General features: G+C 42.0%; 1 protein-coding gene across 1 annotated transcript in view; it reads right to left on the bottom strand.

The window, feature by feature from the left end:
• Positions 1–10,263, bottom strand: part of ACYP2 (acylphosphatase 2) — a 32,949-nt gene that overhangs the window by 19,997 nt on the left and 2,689 nt on the right. The window lies entirely within an intron of this gene.

Raw genomic sequence — 10,263 nt, 5'->3', positions numbered from 1 at the left:
CACACACACAACACCAAAGGGGCACACACACAACACCAAAGGGGCACGCAACCAAAGCCTCCCATGCTTGGGGGGACCCACAGCCACTGCCCCCAGTGCTCTGGCACATCTGCTCCTGCTCTTCACTGAAACACTGCTCAGACAGCTCAGAGCACCTGGCAGAGAACAAAACCACGTCCTATTCCCGTCAAGGCCCCCGTGGCTCAGAGATTCACACTCATTTTTGAACAGGCCAAAGGGAGCAGGCCAAGTGCATCCCATAAGAAGTGCCATGACGCAGGCAGGGAGATAGGCACGGGTACGATCCCAGTGCAGGCACCTGAGCTCTGTGTTCCCACAGCAGCCATCCATTCCAAGGTCCATGGCACCACTCTGGAGAGTTTTCCAGCCACATCAGCTGGAAAAACACTGAGAGCATTTCAGGAAGTTCTATTTTCAACCCCCTTGGTAACACAGACCTCTTTTAGGCCTTCCTACAGGAGTCACGTTCCCAGTGACACCATCCCCCCGGGGAAAAGACAAGTTTCCATGCAGGACTCCAGCTAAAGGCAGTAAGTTCATTTTTTATCTCCATTTGGGAGGATAATTAAAGCCCAGCCAGGAAGAGCAGAGTTAATAACAGTGGTTTCCTCAGGGTAAAGGCACGGGGAAGGTCTCCAGTGGGAAGGATCCCTCAGTGATCCCTGCACAGGTCACAGTCCTGTCCCACAGCTCCAGCATCCCCTCCCACATCAATCCCACAACAATCTTCACCCAGAGGCACCTCTGCCAACCCCACACTCTTTCATGCCCCATGTGCTCCATACTTGGCAATTCCCATGTCTCCAGCAGGCAAACCTTGAGTGTCTGACAACTAGAAGACTCAAGATTGTGTTTGAGAGACTTAAAAACTATCAGGTAAAATACTGACCATTTCTCAGAATGTGTGGGGCTCAGTAAATACTGAAGTCAGCAGCCTGCCTTCCACGTGTTGGGAGTAACAGGAACGTCCCTCAATATCAGCTAAAGCAGACTAAGTCCAATAGATTTTTGTTAGCCTAAATTTACTGAATAATTGTGGCTGAACTCAGGCAAAAGAGCATTCAAGGATAAGAATATACAATTTTAATGAAAGACTACAGGTCTGGGGTTTCTTTTTTTAAGTGTTCATCCATGGGTGTGCAAGCCCTGAGAAATGTGCTGTGTGTACTCAGCACAGCAGAGAAATCCTGCTGCTGTCCTGGTCCTGCCCCAAGCCCCTCTAAAGGGATAATGCAGACAGCATCACATTTCAGAAGAGATTTCCTGGGTGCCTGCTGAGCTGACCTTGTTTACAAGCACTCACTGAAAAGAGTAATTGCTTGTATGTTCCCCTCCACACTGGATTTTCTGCCTATACCATCCATATGGACACGAGCCAGAAAGAAAATGTCTATGTAATTACCCAATTAATTATTATTAGTGCTAGCATTTAACAAAAAAAAAAAAAAAAAGAAGCCAGCTGGCACACTAACAATTGCTGCACTTCTGTTGTGCAAGAACTACAAAAGGCACGTTTGGATTTTGTAGCTACTAATAATGAAAGTTAAACAGTTCTGTTTTAAACTATAGGATCAGAAGAGCAGAGAATAGAGTAGAAATCAGGAGACAACTTGAATTCAGAGTCAGCACCAGATCTGCTGTGTGACTGAGCCAGTCAGTCCATCTCTGTGCTACAGGTTTCCATCTGTAAATAATCCTCTCATTCCTTAATTTTCCTGTCTGTTCTTTGGTCACAGGACTCATGTTGATAAAGCTGAATGTGATCTTGATTGCCTACAGCCTATCATTCTTTTCTTTGTACTGTTGAAGATCAGGGGAATTTTGGGATCAGAAAGATGGGTTTCCTCAGGACCTGGCAAAATCCCACTGCTCCAGCTGGGCCAGAGGAATCACCTGATACAATAATGCAATTATAGGGTTTGAAGCAGTCCAAAAGCAGTGAGTGGAACCCAGATAAGAACATAACATACCCTGAAATTCTGAGCAGTGCTTTAGTGGTATTAGTTAACCAATGCATAGAGCCCCAGCCTCACAGGGATAAACTCTGTTCCAAGGATTAGCACAGGACTGGATATCAACAGTCCCACAACTCCTTCAGCTCCATCACAAATTTGCCACAGGAGACTGTACTGATCCTGCCCTGTGCCCCAGTTCCTCCACAGTATGGGAATAACCCACATGCAGCTTCTCAACAGAATTATTTTCAATTTTAATTTAACAAAGCTGCTCCTGTGTTGTATGAACTGGACAATACAGAAACCTGGACCACAAAAACCCATCAGATCCTGATCTCCAGGGCATCCCAGCAGACCCCAGTGAAATCCAGGCGCACTCAGCACACGGAGCAGAGATGTATCTCATTTCACCCAGGCTAATATTCAGCACTTTTCCCCTGACTGAGAGGATGGAGCAGCCAGAGGAAAGCTGAAAACACAAATAAAGCCAACTGTGACAGCAGGGTTCATCCCTAGGACAGCATTCCAGCAGCTCTGCTCTCCCTAGCAGGTCCCACAGCAGTGTGGGGATTCCTGCCCAGTGTTCCTGAGGGCAGCAGTATAATGTAGCCATTCAGCTCTAACAAAAAGGGCTGGAGCCCTGCAGCCCCCTGACTGACAAGGAGGAGCTCAGCTCCCAGCTCCAGCTGCTGGATCCAGCCTGCAAAAGCAGGGCAGGGCACAGATCTGGGACTGGCAGCAGCTTTTCTCCACCCCTCTTGGGATACCAGGTGGTTTGGCTGGGTTTTCCCAAACTCTTGAAAATCCCCCCTGCAGAACAGCAGGCATCTAGATTTAATGAATACTTAATGCCTCCCCAGACTGACAGTGGAGCAGAGCTGTGCTGTCTGAAGAGTTTCTTGTGCTGCCCTTGAAATCTGATTTCCAGGAAAGGTTTATAAATTCCAGTGAGCAGGGTCAGAGCTCAGGATTAGCATTTGTACAGTGTAACTGGATTGCAGGTGAGCTCCTCTGTGGTACATCAAAGCTGCTCAGATCCAAAAATATGATGACAACTGAAACATCATTAAATGATTGCTGGGAGACCTGCAAACTGGAATAGATTGGGGGTTTGCTCTAGATGGTTTGTTTTCTAGCAGGTATTAAAATTCTATGGCTTATAGAGTCAAAAAGAGAAGGAAAACTATTCATCCAGGACCCTCTTCCATTAGAATGTTCATTGGAAGTCCAAGGAAACTTCGTCCAAACTGAGTATCAGCTGCCCAATTTTAAATCAGGCATTAATTAAATTTATTGACTGCTCTTTCCTAAATTAAAAGCTTTCCTTATTTTTTTTCCATTGAGTTCTGACAACTTTCCAGACCGATTTTCTTTGTTCCTTCAGCAGCAGGGAAACAAGCAGGAAAAGCCCTCAGCACCACGAGAGCAGAGCACGAATCTGAACAGCACTGGAAAGCACTCAAGGTACACAAGCAGAGCATTCATTCTCCATTAAAGCAGGCAGCTGTTCCACCCCAGCTATGGAAAAAACATCTCCAAGAAAACCAGCCTGGAAAAGGAAGCTTCTAATGCAGTAACACAGTGACTACACAAAATCAGCTCAAGAGCAAAAGGCTGTCAGACCAAACCCAGGGGCTCCTCCAAGGTGATGTGATTCTCTCTAAAGAGACTTGAGGATCCCCTTCAGAGGGGCCACAGAACAACAAAGATACAAAGAGGAATATTAACCCTGCAGGAGAGCTGGGAGCACCCAGCACAGTTTGAAGGAAACATCTCAGGGCACGGCATTAAGCAAATAAACATCGTATTTCCCTGGAGAGTGAGATGAGGGAGCAGAGGAAGGAATTGGGAAAAAAAGAACAAGGTAAAATGGAGTTATAATCAAGTTACCCAGGGATATATTTTTCCACTGCTGCAATGCACTAATAGCAGCTGAGAGCAGAGCAGAAGCAATTCTGACTTGCCTGCTGTTGGCAAAGGGTGCATCTTAAGCAGATGAGCACGAAACCCCCCCATCCTCTGTAAAAATGCAGTAAATAAACTGCACACGGCTTGTCAGTGAATCAAATCAGCACTACAGCAGTTTGGGGGATAAAACAACCAGGTATCTCAGCAACATCACCAGCCTTCAGAGTTCTCTGCTCATCAAACAAGCTCATGCAGCATGGCACAAGGGACAGGGATTTTGTTTAAGTCCTGGATTCCCCTGGCTGAGGAAGTGCTTACACCCCAGAGATGATGCTTTTCTCCACCAGAACATTGGTAAGGTCAGCAGCAGCAAGATCCACGATTTGTGCACGATTACAGCAGTAAATTCAGGACTAACTCCACCCACTGAGTGCAGGATTCCCAGCTCAGGATCTGCCCAGTGCTGTCTGTTTGGAACAGAGCTTGGCATTCCCAAGAGAGATCCTTGCTGTGCCACACACACGATGGAACACACCTCACAAACCTTCCCTCCTCACCTCTCCCCAGAAGCAAGGGCCACCAACAGCTTCACCTGCATGTCTGCCTAATTTAACACCCACTTTTGGGACAGCAGCAGCATTGCCACAGAGGTCTTCCCATCCTCACAATTATGCAACTTTAATATCAGTTCAGTGTTGCTTTCTTCTGTGGATTATGAACACAAATCTCCAGACCCAGAATAATGCCCTTCATCCCTCTCAAGACAGAAAAACAGTCATAACAGGCTTGCTCCCTACCTATTAATCTTCAAGTATCAGCACATACAAAAGGAAAACAAAAAATGGCAGTTCTGAAGTTTTTGTTAATACTACATATATTACGTAATATATAACAGAAGTCACATTAGTTGGTTGTTATTTTTGCAATTTGTTTGAAACACCACATCCAGCATAAGTTTCAAGAAAACCTGCATCAAGTAGGTGCTTTTATTGATAAATACTAGCTTGTTGGCACAGATCTATTTTTGACTGCGTGCAAAAATAAGCTGGAGTACAAAAGCCATTTAAAAATCCTGGTTTAAACTGAACTTTTACTCATTAATGTCCCTATTTAAAGTGTTGTGCTGGAGCACTGAGGACAAAAAGCCAGAATAAGAGCATTGAACTGCACCACATCCTCCTGTATCAGCAGTAACAGAACACCTTCACTTGGGAAATATCAAAGCATTACATGTGGTCCCAATAATATCAACACTAAGGAATGCAGAAGTGCTCAAATGAATAAAAAGCCCCCAGTGGAAATCATACATAACTCTAATTTCTGTTTTGAAATCAGTCTCCCACAAAGCCCCACCAATCCTGCACAGAGCTGCTGCAGAACAGTTATTGTGGTTTAATTAAGATGAATTTAGAGTCAAAACGAGTTTGACTTCTCAGTGTGGATGAAAGGCAGATCACTTCTGGTTATGCAAGAAAATGCCTCAAGTGAGTGTTCAGACAACAGCTCCACTTGCCTGTGTTTATAGTACAATCCAATGCAATCCTTCCTGCTTTTAACTGTGCAACAGGGATTTTGGAATTGAGTGTTGCCACAGACACCCATCAGTTCAGCCAACAAAAGCCTGGAACTCTGTAGCAGAGTCAGCCTTGGTGAACTAACACCCCAAAGGACTTGGGAGCATTAATGCAACACCCATCAGAGACAGGAGGAAAGTCCAGGATCACACACTGAGTTTTCCAAGACACTGCATGCACTAAAACACTTCTTATTCCAGAGGCAGAACTTCAGTCCTGTTTAAATGCAGGAATAGTATCTGGTAAATGCTTCATAAACATGAAAAGCAGCTTTGTGTCTTCTCTGTATCTAATATTTAAACAACCATTAATATGCCCACTGGTAACGAGGCCAGGAATGCAGGAGACCCACAGCAACTCTTATTTTCCCCCTCATTTAACAGACCTGCAAACATGCCAAGTGTGGAACACCTTCAAATTCCAAGGAACAAAAGCAGTCCTGTGGCTCCCAGTAAAGCACACAGACACTTCTGGCAGCTTCAGAGGGAGCTGGGAGGAACAACTATTCCTCATTGGATCCATTCATGCATCAAACACCATAAAGCTGCTGTGGGTGCCCCCTCCCTGCAGTACCTCAGCAGCTTGTGTTCATGGTATGAGACCAAACTGAAACATGGATTTTAGGGGAATGGTTGTGAGAATTCAACCCTGCCCTGACTCAGTAACATCAAGTGCCAATAAGGGCATGTGCTCTTCAACAGGAGCTTTTGATTTAGTCTCAAATCAGACCAAACTGCTCAGCCTGCACTGCTTGGAAGAATCCAGCACCCAAAAGGTGACGAAAAGATGAGGGTTAAACTCTGACAGACAGTATTTGGTAAATCCTAAATAGTTATTTCACTATAAGTTTATCAGAGAATTATTTTTTTATAAAAATATATTACTATGAGCACTGAAGTGCTCAGAAAAGGAAGCAGATACTTGATAAAGAATTCCAGTCCCACTGAGCTACTGCAAATTCACAAGGACTGTAAAAACTACTAGATTAAAAACATCTACAAGGTCACCCAAGGCAGAACAAACAGGAGGGTGGGAAACATTTTATTTTTTGCACTATTCTATATCCAGAGAGACCTGACCAGGGTTAAAAGCTTCTGTGGTTTGTGGCATTTCAGAGCACAGGGATGATCCAGCACAGTGGGAAGGAGAGGAGCTGTGCCAGGAGGGCAACTCTATTTGTGGTAGAGGTCAGCAACAACAAAAAAACCCCCAAAACTATTTTCTGACTTACCGGGCCCATTCCTTGGCTTTTAATCAGAGTAGAGTTGTTACAAACTAATTAGTTCATCTATCTAATTTAAACTGCTCAAACCCCCAGAGAACAAGGTTTAATCCCGTTCTTTCCCAGGTCATCATCAACACTTGAGTAAATTTAATTTACAGATCAATAACCAGCACAATTCACAATTTATACTGTCAGTTTTAAGCAATAAACAAGATAAATAATAATAAACAACTCGTAGATAAGAAATTATCACCTCAAGTGTTCACTGTGAAGAGAGATGGTCACATTTACCATTTTATTACCCACACAGGTTATACCTTAACAATTTTGTTTTCCCAGTATACATTAGTTTTACCTTTAAACAAAAAGTATAACCAAAGCTAAGAAACCTGTGCTTGTTACAGTTGGACCCACAGTGAATTACAGAAACCCCATTTCCTGTCATCTGACTGCTACTGATTCTCACTGTTAATCACCAGCAGTGATTAATGTAGAAAAAAAATGATTCAGCAGAAATTTTTAAAATATTATATTTAATATTTTAATATTTAAAATTAACCCTAAAATGGACAAAATCTAAAAAAACACAGACTAAAATATGTTCATTTCATATCCAAACAGCAATTGGGCATTAAGATTCAGAAATTTGCTCAAGGAACTCAGTTATAGTCTAAATAAGGAGGGTAATTTTTACTGGCATTTAGTTCAATTTCATGCCATCAGGGCTGCTCTCTGCAAACAATTACAAATTACACTGAGGGAAAAAAAATATTCAGTGTCAGTTGGTACAGAGAGGAACCTTGGACACACCTGACTAATGAAAAAACAGTGACAGGTGTGATATTAACTAATAAAAAGAGCTTCTTTCTCCCCTTGTACATGGCAAAAATGTTAAATTTGTCTATTCACATACGCACTGAAGTAATTTAAGTCCTGTGCCAGTTAACTCTTAATGAATATTAATTCTTCTTAACTGACACTGATATTAAAAATTACCCCATTCAAATGAAATTAGCATTAATTTCCTAATTAAAGCTGATTTCCAAGACAAGCCATCTATATTTAGAACCCTGCCTTTCCACAGACACAGGAAGAACACTGGCTGCCTTGTCTAAAAATGTCCTAAGATTCCACATTTTAAGGTGTCAGCCTGACTTGAAATCTCGGATTTTTGGCATAAATTCTGAATCTGGCAATCCACAGAGACTCTTACCTTCCTTTTTTTTTTAATGGATAACTGAGTGATATGTCAAAGTTCAAAAAAAATTCCCCATGGAAAGCGAGTTGCAGGCTGTCAGTGCAGGTTGCCATGGCAACAGCCACCATGACTACACAGGCTCTAACCTTATTTAATGAATAAAGTGGAAAAAATAGCACAGATACTATAATGAAAATCCCTGTACTGTAAATATTACTGAAAAAAAACCACCAAATAGAACCAAAAACTACCCTCCTCTACCTCAGATTTTTATCATCAGCCCATACCTGGAAAAAAAGCCCTCAGTGTACCATAAAAACTTATTTATCATGTTTTAGGAATGGTGTAACTCTGCTTCTCTTGTGCCTTGAGTATCCTCTGGTTTACACAAAAGGTAAAACACTGAAAATGGGCTTTTTGTATCAAAGGATAATAAAGGGTGTGATCTGTGTGGAGCAGTAGCAGCAAACAGAACAAGACAATAAAATACAGCAAGGAAAGAGGTGGTGAGGAAAAAGATGGATTCTACCATGAGAGTCTAAAAATAGAATCCCTTCAAACCGAGCAGGGGTGGGAGGAGGGATTTTCAGAACCAACAGCTCCATCTAGAGTTAAACAGCAAGGGATGTTAAAGCAAGCTGACAGGTAAAGAAGGGTCTTGAGAATTCTTAAAGACACCCTCCAAAACATTCTGTAACCTCTCAATTGAAATTAAAAATTGGCTCTAAAATACATCATCCAAAACTCACCTGATCTGAGAAAATAAAAAAGTTGCATTAAAAACGAACCCAAGACAAAAATGGAAAATAGCCATAAATATCAAAACATTTTCATCCATCCCTTGGGCTCCCTGCAGCTCAGTGACATTCCCACTGCACTCCCAGGTTTGGGGAGGTCAGGACATTCTGCTCAGTTTTCAGGGTGACAAAGGATTTTACCCCCACAGAAGGAATCAGGCTCCCTGCAGCACTGCCCAGAAAATTCACACCCACATTCAGCACTGATGGGATGGTCCATCAGCAGCACAACTCCCTGCACGTGCCCCAAAAATTCACACTTATTTAAAGTTTCCCACTGATTTTTGCAGAGCCAGGATGCCCCTGGCCAAGCTGTTTGCTCCAGAGGAAACTATTTTGCATTGCACCTTTCAAAGTAATTCATTATAATCACATTTTAAGTCTGTTTGTCCTCCAGTTCCTCCCAAGTTGCATCTTACCCTGCAGCCTGTATGTCCAACATGAAATAAAGAAGCAGCAGCTGAAAACAACTTTTTTATTTGCTCTGAAGGCGTGTTTTTAAATGAAAAAGTACCCCAAGAAATAGAAACAAAACCCTGATTTCCCACAGAGTCAATTTTGTGTACTAAATTAACCAGAGGAGTGGCACCAGCACATGGAGTTTACTAAATATTTAGAGGTTATTGAAGAACTTCTTTCAGAAAATAAACAGAAACTTCCTCTAGGAAAATAACAGATTTCTCAGGGTTTGTAAATATTTTGCAGCCCAAGGTAAGCAACTTCACCTTAAAAACCCAACACAGAAGAAAGTGGCTACAAATCAACACATAAATCTCTTTACTGGAAAGTTTAACAGCATTTTCTGTGCAAAGCCACCTTCTCTTTACCCAAGTCCAGTTTTGAAGCAATTCCTGGATGGGAAGGAGTTGGCAGAACATGCACTGATAACTGTCCATCCAAAGAAGGAAAGTTTTACCCTCACTCTTTCTTTGTTGAGAGAACAAAACCCTGAAGGATTTTTTTTTATAACTCCCAACAATCTCCCTATTTGCCCTTGCAAAAAGTGATAGTTGGAAGCAACTGAATTGGACTTTGTGTTTTTTCCAGGCATCATTTCCTCAGAGTGATTGCTTTGAGCTTCTAGAAATTGGCAATTTAATAGAGAAAATTATTAACCCATTCTTTTAAAGACACCAAAATACTTCAAAAATGATTTCCAGGTGGTGGAGACTACAGGCCTTGGCTGAAGTGTGTATTTAGGTTTTTTAAAATCAGGGAGAAAACATTTAAACACAGTTCCCATACAATTGATTCAAGTACAGGCTGAACAAGCATTTCAAGAAGTTCTTCAGTGTGCTTCTTAAAGAAGTTTTGATGAATTAAAACCCCAAATAAAGGCTTTTTCTTCAATTTCACAACAAATGAGGATGTTTAGGACATACAGTGATTAACTCTGTGACACTGGAAATCAAAACTGGGTGATGACATATGTTATTTTTCAAGCTTAAAGAATGTATCTCCTTACCTCCAAAACTGGCTGAAAGCACTTGTTACATTACTGACACATGAATCCACTTGTCACTTTTTATTAAAAATGCTGCTGTAAATAATTTTGGTAAGAAAAAAAAAAAAAAGGAGACCACAA

Source organism: Corapipo altera, unplaced genomic scaffold, assembly GCF_003945725.1.
Source record: "Corapipo altera isolate COAL_440 unplaced genomic scaffold, ASM394572v1 70, whole genome shotgun sequence".
NCBI lineage: Eukaryota > Metazoa > Chordata > Aves > Passeriformes > Pipridae > Corapipo > Corapipo altera.
The sequence above is the reverse complement of the archived record's forward strand: the minus strand, read 5'-3'. Positions and strand labels throughout refer to the sequence as shown.